The sequence below is a fragment of the Mirounga leonina genome, unplaced genomic scaffold (assembly GCF_011800145.1).
Source record: "Mirounga leonina isolate KUSES-001 unplaced genomic scaffold, KU_Mleo_1.0 Mir_454, whole genome shotgun sequence".
Classification (NCBI taxonomy): Eukaryota; Metazoa; Chordata; class Mammalia; order Carnivora; family Phocidae; genus Mirounga; species Mirounga leonina.
This window is the reverse complement of record NW_023270763.1, coordinates 13,150,277-13,162,684: the sequence shown is the minus strand read 5'-3', so window position 1 is coordinate 13,162,684 and position 12,408 is coordinate 13,150,277. Positions and strand designations below refer to the sequence as shown.

General features: G+C 51.0%; 1 protein-coding gene and 1 long non-coding RNA gene across 3 annotated transcripts in view; both read right to left on the bottom strand.

The window, feature by feature from the left end:
- AUTS2 (activator of transcription and developmental regulator AUTS2) overlaps positions 1–12,408 on the bottom strand; it is a 1,121,250-nt gene that overhangs the window by 170,327 nt on the left and 938,515 nt on the right. The gene's annotated exons all lie outside the window — the stretch shown is intronic.
- LOC117999518 lies at positions 4,862–7,454 on the bottom strand. The gene is made up of 2 exons (XR_004676283.1): positions 7,096–7,454; positions 4,862–5,883 (listed from the first exon to the last, which is right to left on the bottom strand). It is a non-coding gene; the product is annotated as an uncharacterized LOC117999518 (long non-coding RNA).

Genomic DNA, 12,408 nt, shown 5'->3' with positions numbered 1-12,408 from the left:
GAACAGGCGATGGCTTCCCAGTGTTTCCAAGTGAGGTCAAATTGAGCACAGGGCCAGGGCAAATGCTGTTTTATGCTGTTTGAAAGGGGATGTGCCGCTGTCTGTAAGTTTAGCCGCCTTAGTGAAACGTGGAAAAGGTTATGCTAAATTCTTCACGTGCTCTGAAAATGAAGATTCACAGAGCCCTTAAAAGACATCATCTGGACCAGGTGTCCACTCGACAGAAAGGTCCTAAGGCATCACCAAAGATCACAGGTACGCCCCGCATCCAGTTGCTGGTTCACATCTGGTGGGGCGGCGTGGGCACTTTGCTCGTGTTCCAGCCCAGCCCCTCACCAGCCCAGGGTGGAGGGTGAAACCGGACCCCGCAACAGTCACATACGTTTTGCTCCTGTTCAAGGATAAAAAGGTAAGTGATAAAAGTCATTCCATGGAGAGGGATACAGCACCTAAGAGGACCATCGAAAGGAACAAAATTGCCCCAAGAGGTTCAGCCATTCGTTTACTTGGCCCGTGATTACCGAGGCCCCGGCGAGTTCCGGGAAACACACCTTGCACCCTCCAACCCTCTAAGCGTGCACTCAGACCCACTGTGTGAGGCGGTGCAGGCTCAGCCCGGAACCGAATGACCTCGTGAAGCTTCAGTGTCATCATAACACGCCTCTCCCTTGGGTTTTGCGGGACAATACACTAAGGTGCTAACACCAGCAGGCCTCAATAAATCTCAGCTCCTATCATCTGGGCTTCGGGGAGGGGGGGACTGCGGATCATTCAACGCATACTTTCTCAGGAAGAGACGAAGCAGCCGCTGAAACTTGGCAAAATCATCTCCCTAACAATGAAACGTTTTCTCTCTCGCTCTTTCTCTTTTTCTTTTACAGGCAGGAGAAGGACCAGGTGCCGGTTGGTGGAGGCTGCGGGCTAGTTTCTGGCCATGATGGCAGCTGACCCCCACACTGCTGGCTCGGCCTTGCTGTGTCCTAGGTGGAGGGGAGCAGAGCGGAGGCGAGAGGGGGGAACACCGCAGAGGCCAAGCACCAAACCCCAGAGGGGCCACCTTCCGGACCCCTGCTGTGTTCACGTGGCTGATTCAGCCTCTTCAAAGGTCTGGCTTGGTCCAGGGTTTAATCAGTTAGGAGGAGCAACTACAGGTGAGTGGGTGTGTGGCTTACGGACACACTGGGAAAAGCGTAGGTGAAGAAATTTTCATTGCAAAACTCTTATCCCAAAGGATATTGAGAAACTTGAAGATCTTGGCATTAAAAAAAAAAAAAAAAAGACGACGAAAGAAAGAAAATGGGAAAATGGTGTAAAATGCCACTTTTGCCCTTTCTTCCACATCCAATGTGTGTCTATGATTCCAAAGAGCTTCTACGTGTCCTAGTCTTCAAAAACAAAACAAATGAAAACAGAGACGGGTGTAGGAATATTCTATACGGATATAACCAGCTTTGAACACATAAGCGTGTCCAATTTCCGACGGACAGACGAAATGAATGGTTAGAGGTAGAATCGTTTGTCTCACAACACGGTTCTTTGTTTTATCAGAGGATACACCTTCTCTGAGGGTGCAGCCCTCGTGAATTTCAACTAGGGCTCAAATGACTCAAACCTGACGGACGCACGACTTTTTAAGACATGTCCTTATCTAAGACGAGGCACATCTGAGAGAGCTCAGCTGGGGACAGATGAAAGAAAGTCAGGCTTTCCCTTGTGTGGGCTATTCACAACACACGCCATTCTTTGAATTCTGCAGTGCCAGAGTTTAGTGTTGGTGTCCAAGAAACAGTGACTCAAATACTCTAATTATTACCCAGCCAACTGAAGGTTTTCTGGAAAAAAACTGAGAATTGAAGTCCATTCAGGAAATATCTTTATGCTTCAACCTCTCTGCATACTTTTGAAACACTTTCCTTCAATGAGACCAAGGGTGATCTCATGGCGTTTGGAATATATTACTGCAACGGAACATACACAGTGCCAACACCAAATAAACACGCACGCCGGCTATCAGGAGACCCGGAACCTCCTGGGAGAGGATCCACTTATAGAGCAAGAACCAAAACATCCCACCGTTAATCCTTAGCAACCTGGAAAGTAAGCGCTCTCAGGTAAGGACACCAGGCCAGGCGTGGATGGCACCAGAGCTCAGGTCCTGCTCATGCCATGATCTAAACCGCAACACTAACCAAGTTGCGTCCTGGAGCTTGGGTTTCTCCCCCTCTAAGCTGACAGAGCCCTTTTTAAGTTAGACGGCACCGCGCAAGTGTGAGGAAGCGGGCAGGCTCACCACCACAGATGCCGAGGCTCTTGCCGGAGGAGAGCAGGACACGGGTGCCCTGAAATCCTGTTGTTCCAAGATGCCGCATTCAAGGTGTGTCGCAACAGTAAGGAGAAGCTGCCCAGGAGCCCTGAGGACTCAGGGACCTTGAGGGAGGGAGCCCGCCATGGGGGGTTGGGAGAGGCCTGGCACCACCACCATGGGACCTGCTTACAGGAGGCAGAGATTATCTGGGGACACCTGCAAGCTTTTTTCCCAACCTCTGACGGAGTGACTCCCACCCCTCAAGCACTCACAGAGTATCAGAACAAATCTCTGCAACCTCTGATCAAGAGGGAGGTGAGGAGTCTTTTTCCAGATGAGGAAACAGACGAATCATTTCACTTTCCGAGGCAGGTAGGGGACATCGGCCACAGTCCTAACACCGGCCCTAGCCCAGGAAACCACGTTAGGTCTTTCTGTAACATGGATCACAACAGAACGCGAACCTCTTCGGCCTAGCCCTTGACAGCGGACTCTCTTGTCCTCTTTTTTCACTGAGCCACATCTAATTAGAACCCTCCGGTGTTAAAGGCCATGCCCTAGGCTTTCTTTTATAAACCCTAAAGCAACTGCACCAGACAGAGAGCAGGCATCCCCTAAAGTCTGTCCTGCGAAGGATCTGAAGAGACACTTCTCCAAAGCGGATACAAAGATGGCCAATGAGCACATGAAAAGATGTTCAACATCACTAGTCATTGGAGAAATGCAAGTCAAAACCACAGTGAGCTACCATTTCACACCCACTAAAAGCACTTTAATAAAAAAAGACAGATAATAATAACCAGTGTTGGCGAGGTTGTGGAGAAATTGGAACCCTGATGCTCTGCAGCTCTTACTGCAAAATGGTGTAGCCGCTTTGCAGAACAGTCTGGAAATTTGTAAAAAGTTAAGCACAGAGTTAGCATAACAACCCAGCAATTCTACCTCTAGGTCTTCAGCAAAGAAAACTGTCCACACAAAAACTTGCTCATGCACGTTCAGATTAGCATTGTTCACAAGAGCCAAAAAGTGGAAACAACATAAACGTTGATCAACTGACAAAATGTGGTATATCCATACAATGCCACATTACTTATCTGTTTAAAAAAGGTGGAAGTGGGGGTGCCTGGGTGGCTCAGTCGGTGGAGCGTGCGACTTGACCTTGGGGTTGTGGGTTTGAGCCCCACGTTGGGTGTAGAGATTACTTAAAAATAAAATCTTAAAAAAAAAAAGAATGTGAATCCGATCTCAATAAAGCTGTTATTAGGGGCGCCTGGGTGGCTCAGCAGGTTAAGCGTCTGCCTGTCGGCTCAGGTCATGATCCCAGGGTCCTGGGATCGAGTCCCACACTGGGCTCCCTGCTCTGCGGGGAGCCTGCTTCTCCCTCTGCTTCTGCCTCTCTCCCCATTCGTGCTCTCTTTCTCTCTCTTAAATAAATAAATAAAGTCTTAAAAAAAAAATGAAGCTGTTATTAAGAAACAAAACAAACCAAAAAAGAGCAGCGGTTCTCAAACTTGAGCACGTAGCTGCCACCTGGAGACTTGTTCAAACACAGGCTGCTGGGCATCGCCCCAACAGCTCCTGACTCAGTGGGTCTGGGGTGGGGCTCAGGAATTTGCTTTACTAGCGAGTCCCCGCGCTGAAGGTCCTGCTGATCTGGAACCACATTTTGAGAACCCCTGCCCAGAGCACGGCTTCCTTCAACTCCAGTGTGTGTGGTGGGCACTGTCCGAGGAAGGACTTGCCGCCCCACAGGGGACAACTCTGAAGGCCAGTCTAGCTCTGGAGCAACCCATGTGGTTAGTGGAGCCTGTCCCCGGGCCGGTCTTCTAGCTGCGCCTTCTCCCTCTCCCTACCCCTTCCCTCCTGCCCGTTTCCCTTCCCTCCACCTGCTCCTTCCTGCGCCCGTCCTCCTACCTACTCACACAGGTGTTGATCCTAAGGACACTCCTGAATCAATATTCTGCTTGCTGGACTCTGGCTCAGAGTCTGCATCATGGGAGAAGTCATAATGCGTACGTATCATCTGGGAATCTGGTTAAAGGCAGATTCCGGCTGGAAACATCAGGGGCCAAATCTGACCTTCAGCGTTTCTAACAAGCTCCTACACAACGCTGAGGCCTTGTAGCACTCTTCTGATTTCTCACTGGGAAGACCCTGGGAGCCATCGGGTCCAATGTAAACGGAGAAAGAGATCTCATTTTCTAGGTCCAAAAGGGCAGACATCACCGTGTCCTTGAGATCCAGGCCAAGGAACTGGGTCCCAGGTGAGTGTGTTCAACAAGGCCTTTCAGGCACTTTGAGTAGCTAATCCCTTTGGCCCGGGGCCAAGACCAACTTGAGCGTTACTTTCTTCTATGCTCCATTGTTACAGCATGGCTGCAGGGCGGGACCTGGGCAGAAGTGAGTAATCCACATGATGCAACCAGCAGACAAGTGGCGACTGATACTCACTACATAGCCTATTCGGGGAACCGAAGACTGAGTGGGAAGGGCGTTAGAAAAATGTAGAAGCAGGGGTCACATCTGCCGTGTTTTCCAATGCTTTTTGTCCTCAAACTAAGTGTAGAGAGCCTACAGGCCAGTTTGCGTCTTGTTTCCAACGTGGATCATTTCATTTGGCGGTGGGAATCCATTTTTGACCTCCATCTGTTCCTAACTTTCTGGGAGCTCCACAACTTGTCTTTTGATTTTTCTATCTGTTCAGGCTGATTTTAGATAAATGCATGGGTGACACACTCCTGGCAGGTCACAGAAAGAAGAAGGGGAATTGGGAATTAGATCTTACAGAGGTTATCAAGCGAGACAATGGTCATGGCAACACACCAAACACCCACTAGTCAGGAAAAGAATCCTGGGGTGAGCAAAACCTGGGCAGCATTTCTCAGAGAATGGCCATCCTTGGTCCTCCACTGACATCATCGAGTTATTCTAACAGCTAGCAACAGGCAGGAGGAACTGCGAATGTTCAGGGAAAATGGACAACGTGATGCTGTTATCTTTAATAATGAACTCTTAGGAAAGTTCTGAAGCTTGGTAATTTGTAATTCTTGAATGGTATAAGTTTCGTATTTCCACCCGTGCTGTGTGTTTTTAAGACCCTGCCCAACCGTACAATTTCACAAAAAATAAAAGGAGTCCGCTGTGCCTTGGGTAGAACACAAAAAGGGAGCAGCGAGCCACTAAAGTGAGCCTGGAAGTGGTTCTGGAAGATCACAGTGTAAGTGTTTTCAACAGTTTTGTTAGATTTTCATGGCCGCAGTGACGAAACGGCTGGGAGACAAAGGAGAAACCGGAGTAAAAGGAAGTCCTTAAAACTCTAGGCACCCGGAAGGACTGAGGCTGGGAGGCACACATCCAGCAAACGTCTTCCAGACCTGCTTTCTCTCATTCACAGCAGGGGATTAGGAATCAGTTCCCGAAGCGCTCTGTCAACTTTGGAACCCACGCAGTACTGAAGATGCATTGCTCTCCCCCTGCCACTTGCTATCTCTTCTGTAGCTCAATGCAACTTTAATGGCACTCCCTGAGCCCACTTTGCAACACGGGGAGCTCTCTAGAGCAGGCAGTCCCTGCTCATCCTGTTGAAAAACCGAGACTGTGCGTCAGCAAGAAAAAGAAGTCAAGGTACAAATAAATATTATTATTTGAAGCGATGATTATTTACCGGTATACACAAAACCTAGTGATTTCCAAATCTGCTGGAGATTCTTAACAGAAATAAACACACACATCCCAACGCAGCGTTAAAAGGATTCCCAGAAACCCACACCAAAAAAATACAAGAAAATTATCCTCTGAGAAGGGATTTCTCTCCAGTTTCACTGCTTCCCACAAGGGGAACAATTTCATGAGAACATTATAGTAAAGGAAACAATACACCACCAAAGAGGAAAATAACATCTTCATAATTACAGATCAGTTCTCAAACAAATTCCACACCTACACACTCACTCTGCTTTGGGCTGCGTCTGTGAAGCTCACCCAGCACCTTCAGCTCTCAACATTTACAACAGCTGAACAGCTCAATCAGGAGATTTTTGATACAGAAACCCCAGACAGCAAAACACTCTCAAATGACCCACTCATTTCATTCTCGGGGAATGCGGAAAACACAGCCACAGAAAGCAGGAATCCGGGCTAATCCTACTGCAGGGGAGTGCTGAGCTTTGATGTCTTTGGAACCAGCCGATGTCAGAGATTACCTAACAATTTCTAAGCCGTTCCGCTTTGTATCAGACAGGAATTAGCAGCCAAAAACAAAGTCCTGCTTGGTCCAAATTGGCACGAACGACCCTTTATCAGAAATTCATCTAAGGTCACATCACTTGAGCAAGGCACCCACGTATGTTTCACCTCGCTAATTATTTATCCATTAAATGGGTTTCTTAACCCTCACGCTGGTTATTTAATTCCTACCCCATGGCTCCCCCAAGAAATAAAAAGTGCACTATAATGATATAAACTCTTAATTAAACTGAAGAATTCAGTGTTGCCATTACCTGTCAGTAATTCCACTCAATTAGGACAATAGACTTCCATTTATTACTGAACTCCTAATTGCTACTCATTTTCCTGGTTAGTGATTGCCAAGCCTATCAGACGATGTGCTTCATGAAAATTCTGCCCTGAAATGATATTTCTTCCCATCGGAGGAAGGGTGGAATCCGAGAGCCCTTACGTGGTCAGGAGTTGGATCCTCTTCTCCAGCCCCAGGCGACTCCAGGCTGGGGATTTTAAAGGCTGACGTTCCCCGGGCTGGTTCCCGGTGCTGCGATGCACGGGAGACTTACCCACAAAGGAAAGGCGTATCCAGGTAGCCAGAGAATCCCAAAGCCAAAGCCCAGCTGAAGACGATGCAAAAAACAAAACCACCGACGCGGTCTCTCGATCGCCAAAGTTCAAGGTGCCCAGGAGAGGCGCCTCTGAGGTCCGCAAGCAGGAGGCAGCGCGGGCGCTTGCTGCATCGCGGCCGCGGGGTACCGAGCCGACGGTCCTAGGGCAGCAAGCGCGCGGCGCCCCCGCCGCGGCCAGGGTGGCCCGCCTCTCCCGGTCCCGGGTCCGAGGCGCCGAGCGGCCGAGGGGGACAGCGCCCGGGAAGCGGTGCTGGCGGGCGGCTCCGGACGCCGGCAGTCTAACGGCGGGTACGCGGGCCCCCGCCCGCCCCGGCCCCGGCCCCGGCCCCGGCCCGCGCACCGCCCGCGACCTCAGCGCTGCTCAGGACCGGCTCTCCTCCTAATGAGCCCGGAAGAGTGAAACCCGGGGAGGGGAAACTTGACAATTTATTCCCGGCCCAGGGGAGGTCACCCGCAGTGCACGAGCCGATTGGCTGCGGCGCGAGCCCGGGCGTGCCGGCGCGGGGTCTGGCGGCCGCCGAGGCGGGGTGCGCGCCCATTCGGACGACTGGGCATCCCGGCCCGGGAGGGACAGGCAGCGACGGGGCCTGGGGTGCCTGGGGTGCCAGGGCGGCCCCAAGGCAATCTGAGGCTTGGGGAAAGCGCGACAGGGCGGTCGTCTGTGCCTGGAACCACTCAACTGCCCCACCCAACCAGACTGGTGGTTTGCAAGAAATGCTCCTTGCTGTTTGGGGTTTTAGACGTCACAGTCTGTATCTGAGACTTCCGGTTGACAATGGGCTCAAGCCATTTTCAGCCAGAAGAGATTCTGAATGAAATGTTTTCTCTAACCTCATGGTACAGAGGAGGAACCGAAGATGAAGGGGCACGGTGACTTGGGAAGGTGGGTGGGTGGAAAGCTGGGGGCCACAGGCCTCCTCCTAAGCATTCCTCAAGAACTCGGGGCTGCCCTTGTGGCTGTGTTCCTGTAGAGTGCCCCCACCTTGGAGACATACCCAGGAATGTGCAGCACATTACCGAATGCATGCAGTCTGGGTCACCCACTACCAGAGAGTGGTCAAGTCAGAGTCATTATCTCCATCTTTGACATTAAGAACTGAGACTTGGCATGGTTTAGAGACCTCCTTGGCCCTGGGCTGGTAAAAGTGGCAGAGTGGGCATGCAAACCCAGCCCTCCCCTTGCTGAGTTTCAGCCACAACACCTCCATGGCCTTCACCAAGGAGGTGTGCTGAGAGGGGGACACTTGCAAACAGCACCAGGCCCCTACGAGGGGCTGCTTCAGTGCCAGCTCACGGGTCTGCCCACCAAGCAGCTCGCCGTGATTCTTACTGCCCACCCCGTTTTTGGTGGTTCAGTGTTTACCCCTCACCAAAGTGACTGCACTCACGCACTCCTAGCACCCATTGTGCTCATTGTCTCGTCTGGCCTTTGCAACCTCCCTCCAAAGAAATGGAAGGAAAGTTACCAAAATGGGGTAGACAGAAGCCGCAAGCTGCAGAGAGCTTTCCTTGGGCCCAGGACCACCGAGCTCTCTCTAAAGCCTCTCTCTGTGGTCCCTGAATGCACTAAGTCAAGAAGGGCTTCCAGCCTGGCTGCCTTGTGTCTGGAATTTGAATTTGCAGAGCTCAGCATCTGAACCATCCTGTTATGTTCCTGAGCAAGGATCAAGGCCTGCTAACCAGGCCTGGTATGTGGTCCCTGGACCAGCATCATCCAATCCTTGGACCCAACCTCAGACCCACCTAGTCCGAAACTCCAGGGGTGTGGGGCCCACAGTCTGCATTCTTACAGGCCTTCCAGGTGATTCTGGTGCACACACATGTTTGAGATTCACTGGTCTCAGTCACCGTCAGAGCTCTGCTGGGAAGGGTATGAGATTTGCGCATGCCAGGTTTTTTGTTCTCATCTAGTGTAAGATCACTGGCCTGACCCCATCTTCTGTTCATCTCCACCCTAGAGGTCACAGGATCGAGGGCTGCTGGGCCAGTTGAGTGCTGTGCTTGCCGGGCTGGCCTGTGGGCTGAGGCCTTCTGCTCTGAGTCGAAGGCTCTGCTGTTTTTTCCCAGAGTCATGGGGGGAGTTTTAAAAGCAGGCAGATGTTACTGTGGAGAGACCCCGACACTGAAGGAAGCAAGCCTCCCCTCCCCACTGAGGGGGCCTGCAGTCCAATCCCACCCAGGGCCTCAGCTTTCCCATCCAGTCAGTGGGAAGAGCAGTCCCTCACTTGCTGTGCTAGGTTTGGTGGGTACTAAACAGCACTTTGTATCTTGTGGAGAAAAGTAAAGCGTTGCTGAAAATATAGAGGGCTTGCTGAAGGCCCACACCATGATCTCCACTAATTAAGGGATGTGCTTCCAGTGGTACTGGACATGGGTCTCTGATGCCATAGTCACCAGACTAGGATCTGGTCTTAATGTGAATGGTAAGGCAGGTTCATCGTTCAAATGCAGGTCTTCTGGGTGGTGCCTACTCTCCTCAGGTGGATGAGGATGGAGCGGGTAGCAGAGGGGGTAATGCTCCAGTCTCAGTCCATGTCTTTATGGAATCACAGGTCCTGCACTTGTAAAATACTATGTTCTCATTTAATAAAACACATCAAAAAAAAAAAAAAAAGAAAGAAATATTACCGACTTAGATTATTCAGTGCTTAGTGCATGCCAGGAAGCATTACTCTTAGTGCTTTGTGTTAATGCCGCAGAGCACCCCCTCTGAAGTAGGTATCGTTATCCCTATTTTACAGGTGAGAAAATGGAATTATAAGCATCTCAAAAAACCTGTCCAAGGTCACAGAGCTAGTGAGTGGCAAAGCTGGATTCAAACCCAGGCAGTTTGGCTCCCAAACCCAAGTCCCTAAACTTAGCACTGCAATGCCCATGACAAAAAGTTACGAGAAAAAAGAGGATTCTGCGCTTCCTTCAGCAGTTCATACTGAATAAAAACACAAATATGTAAGCTATCTTGATGTATGTGAATACTTTTTTTTTTAAAGACTTTATTTATTTATTTGAGAGAAAGGGAAAGAGAGCACAAGCCGAGGGAAGAGACAGAGGCAGAGGGAGAAGCAGGCTTCCCGCTGAGCAAGGAGCCAGACGCGGGGCTCGATCCCAGGACCCTGGGACCACAACCTGAGCCGAAGGCAGATGCTTAATGACTAAGCCATCTGGGTGCCCCGTATGTGAATACTTTTTAATACATGTTAAATTTTCTAAATGTTATCAATGAGCTATGTATTACTTTTGAAACCTGCATCTTTTTTTTTTTTTTTTAAAGATTTATTTATTTTAGAGAGAGAGAGAAAGAGCCAGGGGAAGGGGCAGAGGGAGAGAATCCAAGCAGACTCCCTGCTGAGCACTGAGCCCTGACACGGGGCTCGATCCCATGACCCTGAGATCACGACCTGAGCCGAAATCAAGTCATACGCTCAACCGACTGAGCCACCTAGGCGCCCTGAAACCCGCATCATTTTTAATTGTTCTTATTTTTACCGACTGTTCTTATTTTACCTCTGGAGGACCCGGCCATGTGGGGACCCCTGAACCTCCCGGGAGGCCGAGAGGTTTGTTTTTACATGTTTGGGGCTGCACGGTTTTGAGAGCTGTGCCCAATGCAGGACCCGCCACGCCGAGGGATATCGGATCGTCTGCTCGGCAGCCAGGTCGGGGCGGGGCGGGGCGGGGGGGCCAGCCAACAGGCTGCAAGCACGCGTGGCCTACAGAGTGTCCTGCAGGGCTGGGGGCAGGGGCAAAGGCACCAGGCGCTTTAAGGACACGTGGGTCACCCTGTGCCCAGGGAGCAAGGCTTCCCGTGAAAGAGAGGGCTGCTGTGGTTTTCAGAACTCCTTCTCCCCCTGGCAAAGGGGGACAGCATGTCCTCTGAAGCGGAAGTTTCTAAGTGGGCACCGCAGATCAGGTCTGGCATAGCACATCCGGCGAGCCCCGGGCACAAGGTCACATCCAGGGGCACCCACTCTTTCTCACTGGCCCTGGGGCTCTTACAGTTCCCCCAGGCCAGTGGGGTGCGCAGGACAGGTGTTAGCACTGTCCTCTTCTGAGCCCTAGAGAAGCAGAGACGCTACTCCACCCGTGGTCGGAGGCGGGCCGGGACGAGAGTGTTAGTTTGGCGCGCGTTGGCCACGCATGGTGCCAATCTATGTAAATCTGTAAATCCGGACAAGGAAGCATTAACCACCATCCCCTGTAACTCTGAGGCCAGTTAAATAAAAGCAATTAAATAGGCACGCTACTTATTACGAGCGTCACAAATATCTATACAATGAAACTAAAGTCACGGAGCTCTCCCGGAAAACGCTGCAGCAGATCAGGAAAACCACGTGGTACAGAACTAGTTTGCTTCCTGGGAGGGTTTTATATTCACAGTGACAGTGTCTGTGTGTTACAACCGGGAAATCTGTTCTGTTTGGTTGACAGCTCAGAAACGATTTCTACATTCCTGCCACGGCACTGGGAGCGATCCACGCCCAAGGAGAGAATATTTTCATGTATTTAGTCATAAGGGCTCTAGTATACTTGACTTCACAGAAATTTCTTTTCGGCCATACAAATATAAAACTATGATGACTGGCTCAAAGGTCCGGATGGACAAGCTCGGGGATGAGGAAATTACCTTGTTAGGCCAATAATGCTACCTTTCTCTTGAAAACAAACCCCACAGCAGCTGTACTCACTATGGTGCGGCTCAAGAGGCCCTAAAACAAAGGAACAGCGTGCGGCCAAAGAACTGGCCACTGAGGTAGGCAGGCGATGGTAGAACGAGCCATTCCCACCCAGAAAGACGCAAGTTCTGAGGCTCACTCAGCCACCAGCCCCATGACCGTGACAAACCCCTTTGACCTCCCCGGGCTCGGGTGTCCTGTGGGGCACATGAGCCCCGCGTCGCCCCTGCTGCCTGCCTCTGTGAGGGTAAGTGCAGTCCCCGAGAGAGGCGCTCAAAAGCCACGAGGGACTGCCCTCTAGATACTTTCATGGAGTACTTCTTATGGGTCCAGGCTCCCCTGTGTTAGGGACAAGGCCACCGTGAGGTCACTATTAACCTGAGTTGCAGCTGTGTGAGACCAAGCTCAGTGCACAGTTTGGACACGTAAATTGTAGTGGCCCCGTGGGCCTTGCCTCTGCAGACCGCTCTCTTTTTTGAGAGGAAATGAAATGTCTCTAGGCTCTGTGGGAGGGAATGGTGGGAATGTTCTGGTGGGGAGCAGCGGAGGAGGAAGCTGGAGGGCAAGAGGAGGGTGC